This window comes from Diceros bicornis, chromosome 21, assembly GCF_020826845.1.
Source record: "Diceros bicornis minor isolate mBicDic1 chromosome 21, mDicBic1.mat.cur, whole genome shotgun sequence".
Taxonomy (NCBI): domain Eukaryota; kingdom Metazoa; phylum Chordata; class Mammalia; order Perissodactyla; family Rhinocerotidae; genus Diceros; species Diceros bicornis.
The window spans coordinates 10797079-10810809 of NC_080760.1; the positions used below are offsets into that span (position 1 = coordinate 10797079).

General features: G+C 40.6%; 1 protein-coding gene across 1 annotated transcript in view; it reads left to right on the top strand.

Moving 5' to 3' along the window:
* The first annotated feature begins 477 nt into the window (after positions 1 to 477).
* SLC26A7 (solute carrier family 26 member 7) overlaps positions 478 to 13731 on the top strand; it is a 255412-nt gene continuing 242158 nt past the window's right edge. The window contains exon 1 of the mRNA XM_058564573.1: positions 478 to 500. The gene's annotated coding sequence lies outside the window, so the exon portion shown is untranslated. The remainder of the gene's footprint in view (positions 501 to 13731) is intronic.

The window sequence follows — 13731 nt, forward strand, 5'->3', positions numbered from 1 at the left end:
TGTGTGGGTCTTTGAGAAGCACAAGTCTGTAGCTGACAAGCCCTGCCACCCACAGGTCCACACACACAGTCAACACAGTCCTGACCCGTGTGCGCCTCCCGACCTCCTGAAGTGGACCCAGTCTCTCCATGGCGAGAGCCCCACACACTCCACCACCACCCCACACTCTCCACCCACTCCTTGTGCACACCCTGCCCGCTCAAGTCGGCTCAGTTGCCAGGCTGCAGAGAATCCAGTCACCAATCTATGCAGGCCCACAAGTTGCCTGAGGGCTTGTTGTTGGGTGGGGCCAGTCTCTAGGGTGGGCTGCCTGCCCTGGCTGAGCTGGATTAAATCGGTGCTCTAGCGGGTGGGGCAGACCCTGGGCTAGCAGGCCTCAGGGAGAACTCCAATGGCGTCTGTGTCAGCATGCCCACACCAGGCCACAACAATGGCTGCTGCCAATGTCCCAGTCCCTGGAGAGGTCTCACCTTCACCGAGATGCACTCAGGGCCTATCAGGTGAGTCTCTTTTCACCAAAGCACTGTGCACCTTTCTTTCTGGTGATGTTAGGTTGCTTTCTGGAACGGGTGAGCTTGCACGAGGGCCCTTTAAGAGCCGGTTTTAATATCTTTGTGAGCCAGCTTTCCTGGGGGTGCTTCCCAATGTTTTAGTAGCAGGCAAAGGCTCGATTTTGCTGGGTCCACAAAACGCCCACAGCGGGGGCGCTCCCGGCTCAGGGCCCCTCTCCTCCAGGGAGGCTGCGGACCTGTGAGCTGCTCCCGGCGGCTGTGAAGCTGGCGGCTTGTGAAGGCGGTGTTTTTCCTCTCCAGAAGGGAGTTTCTGCCTCTTCCACCTCACTTAGGATTGTCCGTTGTTGCAGGAGTTCCTCTCATCCAGTTTTCAGTTCTGTCTCAGGGCTAATTTTCCACGAGTAGTTGTAAATTGGCTGTGTCCACGGGAGGAGGTGAGTTCAGAGTCTGTCTACGCCGCCATCCTGACTTCTCTCCTCTGCTTTCTAATTTACCTTGCCCTTGGATGAATTCTTGTCTTTTGGTCAATTGAAGGGAGGAATGGAACCCAAGAGAACTTTCTTTTTTCTTCTAATAGTGTGTTATAGTTAATTTACTTCATCTGTCAATTAGGACAGTCTGATTTTAATGACTCTACGAAATGTAAGGGTCCTCTAAAATAAATGTGCAGACCAAAAAAAATAAAATACTGAAAAAACTTTGTTAATATACTGACAAGGAAGAAGTTTATAATTGTCTTATTTCAGTATAATCAGGATTACCAGTATGCCTTACTGAAACAAATTACTGCTTTTCTACAAGGCTGCTGAATTTATCAATTCTCTGAACAAGGATGACTTACAATCTTTCTCCTGAGTTTTCCTACCTATGTCACCCTTGTCTTGATAAAAGGAAAAGTCCTATTTATTGTTTATAATCTTAACCAATAAAATATCAACATGGAGTTTAATAAGAACTACAATACGTGAGTTTGATGAGCAAAGATAAAGACCTCATGGGGCTGGCCCAGTGGCATACCGGTTAAGTGCATGTGCTCTGCTGAACCCCGGTGGCCCGGGGTTCGCAGGTTCAGATCCCAGGCGCAGACTGAAGCACTGCTTGTCAAGCCATGCTGTGGCGGTGTCCCCATATAAAGTAGACGAAGATGGGCACAGATGTTAGCCTAGGGCCGATCTTCCTCAGCAAAAAAGAGGGAGATTGGCAATGGATGTTAGCTCAGGGCTGGTCTTGCTCACCAAAAAAAAAAAAAAAAATAGTAATAATAATGACCTCATTTTAAAAAGTAAATTGCTGTTTTTGAATCCGGCATTTTTTTCCCCCCTGAAATCAGAAAGGCTTTATATACCTACATCAGAGTTTCTCAGCAATTACACAATTGACATTTTGAGCAGGAATTCTTTGTCGTGCTGTCCTGTGCATTATAAGATGTTTGGTAGCATTCAGCTAAGTGCCAGTAACATGCCCCTCTAGAGATGTGAGGAAAAAAATGTCTCTGAACATTGCCAAATGTCTCCTTGGGGATAAAATTCCCTCTAGTTGAGAATCACTTACTAAATCATAAGTTTTATTGCTAATGAGGTTGGAAAGGTCTAAGGAAAACATTGGGCACAGAGTTATTCATCTGTTTTTCGTAACAACTGCCTAATGCCAGACTGTACATGAACCCCCTTTGAAAAGCTCTGTGGACCTTAACTTCTTTTTTCCCCTTCTCTCTTCATATTGTTATCCTGACCTGCTGAGATGTGTTAGTTTGGCTTTTAGACCACTGGTGGTAGCAATCAGGATAGACCAGGTTATGCTGTGGTAATAACTCAAAAATCTTGGTGGCTTGTACCAACAAAGGAACATTTCTTGTATGTGCCACATTTTGCAAGTTGGCTGGGAGCTCTGCTCTGTACACTCTGGTACCCAAGCAATTGGAGTTGTCACCATCTTAAAACTTTTCTAGGAGTATCCTGGAGAGTCTCACTCTAGCACATAAATTCTGTGGTTCAGAAGAAACACATCTCATTTCCATTCACTGACTGGAATTAGTTCTATGGCCTTACCCAAACAGTAAAGTGCCCAGAGGTGCAGCCCACCATGAGTCCTGAAGGGAGGGAGCTGAGTATTTGGTGAACATCATTAAGGATTTTCACATATACTGGAAATACTGGCATTTGAGATCAGACCTGCATTCAAATCTTGACCTTGGCACTCAATAACTATTTAAGCTGTACGATATGTTTAACTTTTCAGGGCTCCAAATTGCTTGTTATAAAATAGAAATAATAATATTTACCTAGTAGTAGAACTCTAAAAATAAATAGGAAAGTTTAGATAATGCATCTAGTATTTTAGCATATGCTATGTAATTTATGGTAAATATGAAAATAATTATTATTTTGCTGGTTTTGGGGACCAATATGTTGCCTGGAAGAGAGGCAGACTCATGATGGAAAGGGTATTGATTTCTTTTGGAAAAGTAGGATTGTCAAGGTGGTTCACAAAGCAGAGCCTTGAGATGCTGGAATGAGGGAAAATTTCACTGTTGCCTTTGGTATTCAGCATGGATTTTTAGAGGAATTTTTAGTAGCGTTTAGGCCATTATGAGACCGAGGAAGTATCTGAGTTAATAAAGTAAAAATTCTAATAGTATTTCTGTTTTCTTCCTATCTGCTATCTCAAAGTTTGACATTTACATTCTATTTGGAATTGAGCTGTCAAGATTCTTGATCAACATAGAATTTGTCAGGTTCAGTTATGATATTCCTAAATGAATTGTTAAACTTTTTTGATATTATGGGTGAATTAACATGAATTAAAAAAACCCCTCTACGGGGCCGGCCCAGTGGCGTAGCAGTTAAGTGCTCGTGCTCTGCTGCGGCAGCCCAGGGTTCACAGGTTTGGATCACGGGTGCGCACCGACACACTGCTTGTCAAGCCATGCTGTGGCAGCGTCCCATATAAAGTGGAGGAAGATGGGTATGGGTGTTAGCCCAGGGTCAGTCTTCCTCAGCAAAAAAAAAAAAAAAAAGGATTGGCGACAGATGTTAGGGGCTAATCTTCCACACACACACACACACACACACACAAAAGAAAGAAAACACCTTTACAAAGCTCCACGAAGAACATTCAAGTGCTTTTTGGAAATACAGTCATGCATTGCTTAATAACAGGGATACGTTCTGAGAAATGCATTGTTAGGCAGTTTCGTCATTGGGCAAACATAGAGCGTACTGAAGGGGAACAAAATTTGCCACCCCAAAATGTGTCTCTTTAACATGAGAATTATTTTAGGCTAATTATTTTTAAGAAACAAAAAACTCAGAAAGTTTACACAATGTTATAAGCTGATTATGACCTCAACAAAATAATTCAAATGCAAAAAAAAAAAACCCCAAAAACAAAAAACTCAGAAAATTTTTCTTGTTACCTCCCCCTTAACTGCCTTAAAGGAATTCAGATAAAAAGACTTATCTCAGGGAGCAAGCTATCGCCTTAGCATAACTTGAACCAGGTGGTCGACAGGGAGGAAGGAAGCCTGTTTGTTGGGCTCCCCTCTGTGGTCTTCTGTTTCTGTGTGGCCGCTTGTTTTCCAAATATCTGCTCCTTTTCACCTACCTGTGAATTACCTTCCTTCCCTTTGAAGTCCCACTCCTGACATCTTTTGTTTTCAGCTGAGGATGGCTTTTAAGGTGGTGGCTTCAGCCATTTTGATGAGTTACTCAGTGTTCCTGGGTTTCTCAGATGTATACATGTTATTAAACTTTTGTTTGTTTTTCTCCTGTTAATCTTTCTCATGTCAATTTAATTATTAGACCAGCCAGAAGAACCTAGAAAGTTAAAGGAAAATTTCTTCCTCCTCCACAGTCCTTACACAAACCTACATAGTACAGCCTGCTACACACCTAGGCTCTGCAGTACTAACCTATGGGACCACTGGAGCACATGCCGTCCGTTGTTGACAGAACGTCATTATGCAACACATGACTGAGTTTTGGGTATGTTGTGATATATTTACAAAGCTTTTTAAATTGTTGCTGAAGATTGACACCATTTGCACATGGAGCTATTTATTTAACCTTGTGTTTTTAAGATACATCTATATATTCTTCAACCCACAACAGTCTGGGTTTAGCCTCCACCACTCCACTGAAACTGCTTCTAAAAGCAGTCCCAGTGACCACTCAGCTGTCTTTATCTTACTGGGAATCTCTGCTGCATTTTACACTGTAGACTGCTCGCTCCTTGAAATTCTCTCTTACTTTTCGCAACGCTACTCTTTGCCAGTTCTTCCTCCCCAGGCCTTGTTCTGGGCTGTGCCTCTTCCTCGGACTGTCTTTCAGGATGTTATCCTTGACCCTCTTTTTCTCACATTACACCAGAGCTTCCAAACTGGTGGGCTGAAAGTGGCCCAGAGATGTATTTTGTTTGGCTTGTGTAGTGATTTAAAGAAAAAAAAAAAAAAGTAAATTATTTGGTAGCATTTAAGAACTGGGAGATTTCACTTAAAATCCATATTTCCAGCTTCTGAAAAAAATTAGAAGAACTGTCAACACTGGGCCAGGATTTCCTCAGGGCAGCACTCAGCTAGGGCTGCTAGTGGCTGCAGCCTTCAGACAGGGCATGCGATCGTTCTGTTTGCCCACCACTATCCCCACCTGGTCTGCTAACTTCTATTTCCTGTCTCAGGCAAGAATGCCCAGTTCCCAAGCCAGAGTCCTGCTTGGCATTATCTTACATCCATCCCCTTTATGTTGTCCTTTTTGCTTCTTTTCTCCCATCCTTAATTAGACATGCTAGTTGTTTGGTATCTTGTTGTGCTCGGTTTATCTCACTGTTCTAATCTATTCATTTCTACTTTTTATCTTAATTGGTTATTTCTGTTTTCTGTGTTTAATTTTTGGTAGAAGCGTCCTAAAAATATGTATATGTATTTGTGTGTGTTTTTAAGTTGAGTTTGAGAGGTTCATCCAACCTAGTGATAATCAAATGCTGGTCTGTAAACATACCATTGGCAAAATAAGAAAATTTAGTATAAGATAGTGAGTTTTTCATACAGCACATTTATTCAGTTTAAGGAAATTTATTTATAGGTTATATTCTTTTAGCAAAGGGGTTTAAAATGTCCTTTCTTTTATAAAATTATGATGGTAGTAGATAAAAATTTTTTAAGTGACATTACTTGGCAAAATTTAGAGTTTCTAACTCTGTTTCTCACAAATTGCTTCATGTTTTAAAGTCTGAATCACTTTAAATATCTCTGACCTCGTAACGAACATCAGAATTCTTTGTAGAACATCTCCGACAGATCCTCCCCCAACCCCTCATTTGACCCCTTTTAATGAGTGCACTCAGGTCTCTAAGGAATAAGTTGAAGTGGTGCTGGAAGAAGAGGGTAGTGGAGCACAGGCGGCAGCAGGGAGACAGGGCCCGGGCACAGTAGGCACATGTCAGCACCTTATGTCAGGCCCAAGAGCAGTGCTTGCACACTTGAGATTTGTTAACAAAAAGGTGGAGGGCTTGATTTAAATGCTTATGTGAGGTTGTACAAAAGCAAGCAGCTACCTTTTACTGAGCGTTTACTGTGTGCCAAGCATCTGCTAACTGCTTTGCATGTGTGGGCTCATTAGTCCTCACAGAAGGGAGCGGTTGGCATTTTCATCCCTGTTTTATAGATAATGGGAACGAGATCTGATGAGGTTGAGAAGGAATAACTTGCTAAGCCACACAGCTGGTAAGTGGCAAGGCTGACCCTAGAAGACAGACCTTTGAGAATCCAAAACCCCAAACATTCCATTTCCATATTTAAAAAGAAAATGAACTAAGAGAAACCCAATATCCTTCCTTATCACAGGAGAGAGAATTTCTACAGTAGATTTTTGGGACAATGAAGCGTCTGCTTATTTTTGATAATGTTTACCCCAAGTCTCACATCACGTTTTAATCACAAAATAAGCTTGTCAAAACAAATCAAATAAGTGCATTGGTGTCTGCCATCACCTGTATTTATGAACTCCTGTTTTTCATGCATTTTTGCAGCTTTCAAAATCCTTTAATTTGTCATAGGGGCCCCTGTCATAGTAGGAATTAGCAAGGTTCTTTTGTATTATAGAGTTAAGAAATGGAATAAGCCCTCTCTGTGTTTAAGGTCTTTGAGACTCTAGGATACTATATATTTTAGCATTCTTACAGCACTTCATACTTCTAAAGTAGTTTGTAATCATGAGTTAGATATTTTCCACACAATCTCAGTGGAATAGATTCGTATTCTTTTTTGTTTTTCTACTGATGAGAAGAGAGATATAGCCAGTTTGACGATTTGCTTAAATTTCCATGTAAGTCAATAGCTCCGCCTGGATTAACATTCAATTTAAGGTTCTTAGTCTTGTGCTGAGTTCACAGGATGATTTTGTCTCAAAAAATTCATGATCCTTCAATCTTCCTGACAAATGGATTGATTTCTGGTTGCTGGGAAAGTTCTGGATGCAGGCATTCCACGAGGCTCACCCGTACAGCAGAGAGCTCAGCAACCCTTTCAGCTGGGCATCTGTAGGGAGTGTGTTTAAGATGCAGGTCAGAACTCAGAAGTTTGAGATAGCAAACCCCATCTCCTTTTCTACATTTCTCTTCCTAGGTTTCTAATGTCTTCCTAAGCCTAGGCCTGTGCCACAGCCTTACCCTACCAAATACTACCCAACTCTCATTTCTCCACTTTACATCCTAAATTGTGGTTCACCCTATCTAATGTACCCATGAGATCAGGTTCTAGTTACAATCTTACCCACATCATACCCTATCATTTCCTCTCTATCCCTTCTTCGCGCTTACCTAGGATAGTACAGAAGCCTCATAATGCTGTCCCTGCCTTCAGTCTCACTCCCTTAAACTCTCCCTTCCTTCATGGTGCTAAAATGAACTGCCAGAAATGCAAATCTGACTACTCTTCCTAACCTAAACTTTCCAGTGGCTCCCCATTCCTATAGGATGAAGTCCACTCTCATTATGGCATTTATGGGGGGGTCCTTCATGACCCGTCCTATGTACCTCTCCATCATCATCTCCCATCACTACTTTCTTTAGACTCACGTGCTAGAATTATTTATATTCCCCGTGGCCCCATGTATTTCATGCCTGTGAACCATTTTTTCACCCTCCTTTTATTAAAATAATTACCCCCCTCACATTTATTTCATCAACTGATTAATTCTTTTTAACCCATTATGACTGGCCTCAGCAGTCAACAGCAGGAAATCTTCCTTGAACCATCAAATCAGGTTCTTTGCCACTTTGTGTACTTATTTAAATTAACGTTTATGTATTGAAATGTTGGCTTCATGAAGGAAGTGACCTAATCTAGCCTGTTCATTGCTGTGTCCCCAGTGCCTCAATGCTGTAATGGTGCCCAACATGTAATGAGCACTTAAAAAATATCTGATTGTTGTGGGGTCTCTTTTCACCATCAAATGAATTAAAAGTTTGATTCTGAACCATTTTTATAACCACATTTTCTCTTGTAGCATCATATCACAGCAGTGTACAACAACTTTGGGATAAAAGGCAACTGGTAAACTGTCCAAAACAAGGTTTCAACTAACACCTCCTACTGATTTACTCCACCCATACATATCCCAAATAAAAATTTTTATCAAAAACATGAAATAGATCCACTGCTTATTTTAAGCATATTAAAAAGGAAACATTGGAACATTTCTGTTTGTCTATTTTATACAAAAAGGCCACACAATGTTACACCTTATTCAGATTACAATTAGTGTGATTATGAATCAGTGTTCTCTACCATTACTCAATTATTAAAAATTAGAAATTCCTATAGCAGTATTCACTATAACTTTATACTATGAGAGACAAAAACTGTCAGTTACTGCTGTGGGAGATCAAGATTTGGCCACCCTGAAACATACCTCTTTACCTTGATTGTTTTCTCTGACGGACATTTGACCTCCCCCACTAACTGCCTAAAGAATTTGACATAGAAGATCTGTTCCAGGAAGGAGTTACTATCTGATGGCTGTAATATAATATAAAATAGATGTTAAAATAGGAAAGGCACCAACAAGCCCATCTTATCAAAAATTCTGTCTCTCTGGCCACATTCTCTAGATGGCCCTGCAAGGAGTTGCCAGGCAAACATTTTCATTTATAAGGGAAATCTCCATTTGTAAAGGTATCTCCCACTCTGTATTGGGAAGAGGGGGGATGACCTCATTTCTAGAAACTTATCAATGTGGAAGGTGAGGCCTTATATCTGCATAATAACCTTACTCTTGTTTACTGTGCTTTAGTGGTAATCTCCTGTAACTGACTCCCCCACCCCCAACATCCTCCTTTGTCTTTAGCTGAAGATGGTATTTAAGACAAGAATCTCTGCTGTTGTCTTGAGAAACTCAGTGTTCCTGGTTTCTCCCATGCATGCATGTTATTAAGCTTGGTATTATTTTCTCCTGGTAACCTGTCTTGTTAATTATTTGGCCAGCCATAAGAACCTTAAGGGACAGGGCAGAGGGGGATTCTCCCTCTTTCCTTACACTGCAAAAAAAATTAAAGTGGTATTTCAAAGCAAGCAAAGTCAGTACCATCACAGATATTTAAAAAAAACATTTTAACAAGAGTTTGATAAATTCCATCTTCTGATCCAAAATATACATGTATCAAATCATTATGTTGTACATCTTAAACTAATACAGTGTTATATGTCAATTATATCTCAATAAAACTATTGAGATATAATTATAAATATATAAATTATAAATATATAATTTATATATATAATAAAAATATTTGGTGAATGAATGACCTGTTTACATTTCTAACTTCCCTCTGGACTCTAAGCTCCTTGAGGGCAATGACTGTGACTTATTCATATTTGTATACTAAGCATCTTGGACAGTGCCTGACAAATAGTCACTCAATGTTTTTAACTTCTGTGATCTCCACATTTCTTTTTTCCTATATTTCATGAACATCAATTTATGCTACTGATGGACTTTATATAAGGTGCTCATTTAAGACAACACCTAGGCTTAAATTGTCAATTTAATTTAATGAACATTTACTTAATGCCTGGTCTATGCCAAGCATGCTGTTAGAGATTACAGTTCAAACGTGTAGCAAGGGAGAAGTATGAAAAGAACAGTAATACGAAGTATTAAATGCTAAACTGGAGTTTGTATAAAGTCCTCTTGAAACATAGATATGGAAGCAATTAATTCTGCTTGGAGGGAAGGTCACAGTTCAAGGAAAGTGATAGAGGAAATATTTGAGCAGGTTCTTCAAAAGATTAGGAACAGAATTAGGCAGGGAGACAGGTGGAAAGGCATATAGGCAAAATGAACAGCATAAGCAAAGGAGTAAAGGTACTCGATGCTGCTGAGGCATAGCAAGTCGTCGCCTAAAGGTAGAATACAGAGTTTGAGAAAGGAAATGACATATGATGAAGCTGGGGCTAGACTGATGAGTTTTGAGTCCCAACTCAAGTGTGGAAATTTTAACTTATACGCAATGAGAGGCCATTAAAAGATTTTATTTGGAGTTACAGATTTATTGTAGGAAGATGACTGATGACAGTGATAATGAACATAATGGTAGAGTGGCAGAGTATATAGTGGAAGCAGGCCGAGGTACAGGTGGAGATGATGAGACTTTGAACTATGATAGTAGCAGTGGAAAGAAGTAGACAGGTGTGAAGGGTGGTGGTGTGGTAGATTTGTACTGAATCAATTTAGCTAAGCTCAGACCACATCTCAATCCTCTTCCCTGCATAGTTTCAGGTCGGTCCTGGCCTTAAAAGACATTTTTCTTAAAATTTAGAAGGCACAAGTGAAGTGGCAGCTTGGAAAGTCAGTGTGGAGGCATCAAGTGTTAATACCACGCATACTGTTGCTGATCTGCTGGCTCCCTTCATCAGCGTGAGTCAGCAGTTGAGCCTGCAGCTTCTCCCACTGCTGCCAGATCTTCTCCTTCAGCATCTCTGAATCCTGAGGCAGGCACAACAGCAGACACAAAAGCAACAGCTCTACTTAGATGGCTTAACGAGCTCCCACAATTACCTATGGTCAAAGTCTATAAGATTCCTAGTTGGCCTTCTCGGATTGAACCCTGATAATTTGCTACTATAACAAAATAGCTAACCCATATAACAGGTTTAGGAATTGGGCCTCAGGCCCTGTAAGTTACAAGGGCCATGAAAAGACTGTTAGCAGGAGCCTGATGTTACTCCAGGAGGCTGTTGGTGAGGGTATAAAGGAATATGAGGAAAATGTTATTGGAAACTGGAAGAAAGGTGACTCCTGTTACATAGTAGTCGAAAGTTTAGTAATGCTGCCAACAGCATTAACATGGAAGATAAGAAGTATATCTCATCAACTGGATGATCTACCTAAAGAGATTTCTAGACAGAGTGTTGAAGGTGCTATGGGGATTATTCTAGCTGCCTATAGTGAGAGACAGAGGAGAAAGGCAAACAAGAGGAAGGATTATTAAATATAAATGAGCCATAAATTTTGGGTTTGAAAAATATAACTTTCTCATTCCTAGCCTCTTCCGACAGTAAATAATGCTAAAATTAAGAAATGAGTTCCAGACAGAGAGCACATCCGGGGAACTGTCAGGAAAATGAAGTCTAAAGATGAAGCCGAAGGCATGATTGTAAAAACCCTTTGTTAAGACCTCAGGAAGATTAAAGATGCTTTCTTAATGATGGATGAGAGAGCTTCTAGAGTTCTTAAGGCTATTGTCCCACAGTAGTTTCACATGGGAACACAGAATAGAGAAAGGCTATTCTAAAGAGATTTTACGTGTGGCTTTTGTCTGATGGAGTGAATTATAAACTGTTTCAAGAGGAACCCACAAAGTTTTTAAAAGGATTTTATCAGTTTGGATTGAAAGGAACAGTATAAAATGAAAAGATGAACCCTCATACACTGCTGGTAGAAATGTAAACTGATGCAGCCATTTTGGAAAACAGTCTGGCAGTTTCTCAAAGGTTAAAGATAGAGGTACCATGTGACCCAGCAATTCCTCTCCTCGATATATACGCAAGAGGAAATGAAAACATTTCCACACACAAAATTGTATGCAAATATTCAGAGCATTATTCGTAGTGGCCAAAAAGGAGAAACCACCTAAATGTCCATCAACTGATAAATGGATAAATAAAATGTATACCCATACAACGGAATTTTTAGGCACTTATAAAAAGGAATCAAGTACTGGTACATGCTATAACATGGATGAACTTTGAAAACATTATGCTAAGTGAAAGAATACAGTCAAAAAGACCACTTATTGTATGATCTCATCTATATTAAATGTCCAGAAAAAGCAAATCTATTGAGATAGAAAGGGGATTAGTGGTGGCTTTTGGCTAGAATGAATGAGAGGAATGAGAGGGTGATTGCTAAAGGATGCAGAGTTTCTTTTTGGAGTGATGAGTGTTTTGGAATTGATTGTGGTGATTGTTGTACAAGTTGGTGAATATACTTACACCATTGAATTGTACACTTTATTTTTATTTATTTATTTTTTAAAATTATTTATTTATTTTTTTCCTCCAAAGCCCCAATAGATAGTTGTATGTCATAGCTGCACAGCCCTCCAGCTGCTGCATGTGGGACACGGCCCCAGCATGGCCAGAGAAGTGGTGCGTCGGTCTGCGCCTGGGAGCCGAACCTGGGCCGCCAGCAGCAGAGTGCGCGCACTTAACCGCCAAGCCACAGGGCCGGCCCGAATTGTACACTTTAAATGAGTGAACTTTATGGTATGTGAATTATAACTCAATAAAGTTGTTAGCAAAAAAGAAAAAATGAAAAGTGGCCTTTGGACTCTTGAACTTCTGTGGATAGGAAGCAGTCTGAGAAAACTGCTTAGCAAACATGGGTTATGTTTTATGAAAAAGGAAAGATAATTCTAGAGCCCAGAGAGGGGAACCAAGAGCCAGTCCCAGGCAGTAGGACTAAACTCTAGTCGAGGAACTGCAACATGTACCCAGTTAGGTTCCAGAATGACTATGAACCAGTGGCTGCTTTTGCCTCTAATTTTTCCTTTTTTTTTTTTTGAGTGGACTGTCTATTGCCTGTCCTATGTTTCACCCATTCTTATATTCTGGATATGTGGGGACAGATAACTTGTCTCTTTAGCTCATAGGTCTCAGATCAAGATGAACTGTACTTGAGCTGGATTCAAGGAATTGCCCCTGAGGAGATACATCTACCTTTGCACCTCATTTAGATGACAAGATCTTGGGATCTGATGCTCCAAATAGATGAAACTTTTGGGGAGTGGGGCTCTTGGGAGAGAGTGTCTCTATTTTGCGTGTTGGAGGAGTGTAAATAACTCATGGTCAAAGGGTGGACTGTGGTGGGTTTTAAGACATGTCCACTTACTATCAAGAGGTGGAGTTTAATTCCTTTTCCTGTAAATGTGGGCTGGCCTCAGTGACTTGCTTCTAATGAATAGAATGTGGCAGAAGTGATGCTGCATGACTTGTGAAGCTAGGTCATGAAAGTGATATAGCTTCCACTCTGCTTTCTGTCTTGAGATGCTCAGGGTTAGAACAAAGCCACCATATTGGGAGGAAGCCCAAGCCACATTGGAGAGGCTACATGTAGGTGTTCTGCTTGATTGCCCTAAGGTTCCAGCCAACAACCAGCACCTATCACTAGACAGGGGTGAATGAGACTTTAGATGATTTAGATGAGCCCCAGCCTTTGAGCCACCCGAGCTGGTGCCAAGAGGAGCATTGACAAGCTGTCCCCACTAAGCCCCACCCAAACTGTAGATTTGCGAATAAAATAAACATTGTTTTAAGCCATTAGTTTTTGTAGCGGTTTGTTACCCAGCAATAGATAACTGGAACAGGCAATATTAATAGGACTGATTGCATGCTGGAAGTAAGAGAGGAAGAATCAGGAATGTTTACCAGATTATCTAGGTTAAGCAAATTAATAGAAAACAGTATGAGATTGTAGTGTCCTGTTTACCATTTAAAGCAGTAACAAGTTGCCAGTGTTTGGATAGTGTCAGCTAGGGTGCTGGCCACACAGAGTTACTTTAGAGGAGATGAGTGTTCATGAGATTGTTTGTAAAAAACAAAGCCTTATAAACAGTTCGTTTAGAAGGTAACAGCATGATTGTTCCTAGCAAGCTATCAGAGTAAAGACGGAAAATAGCTTTGGATAAGATAAGGCAAAGAGCAGTGATTAAGAAGCTGAAAATG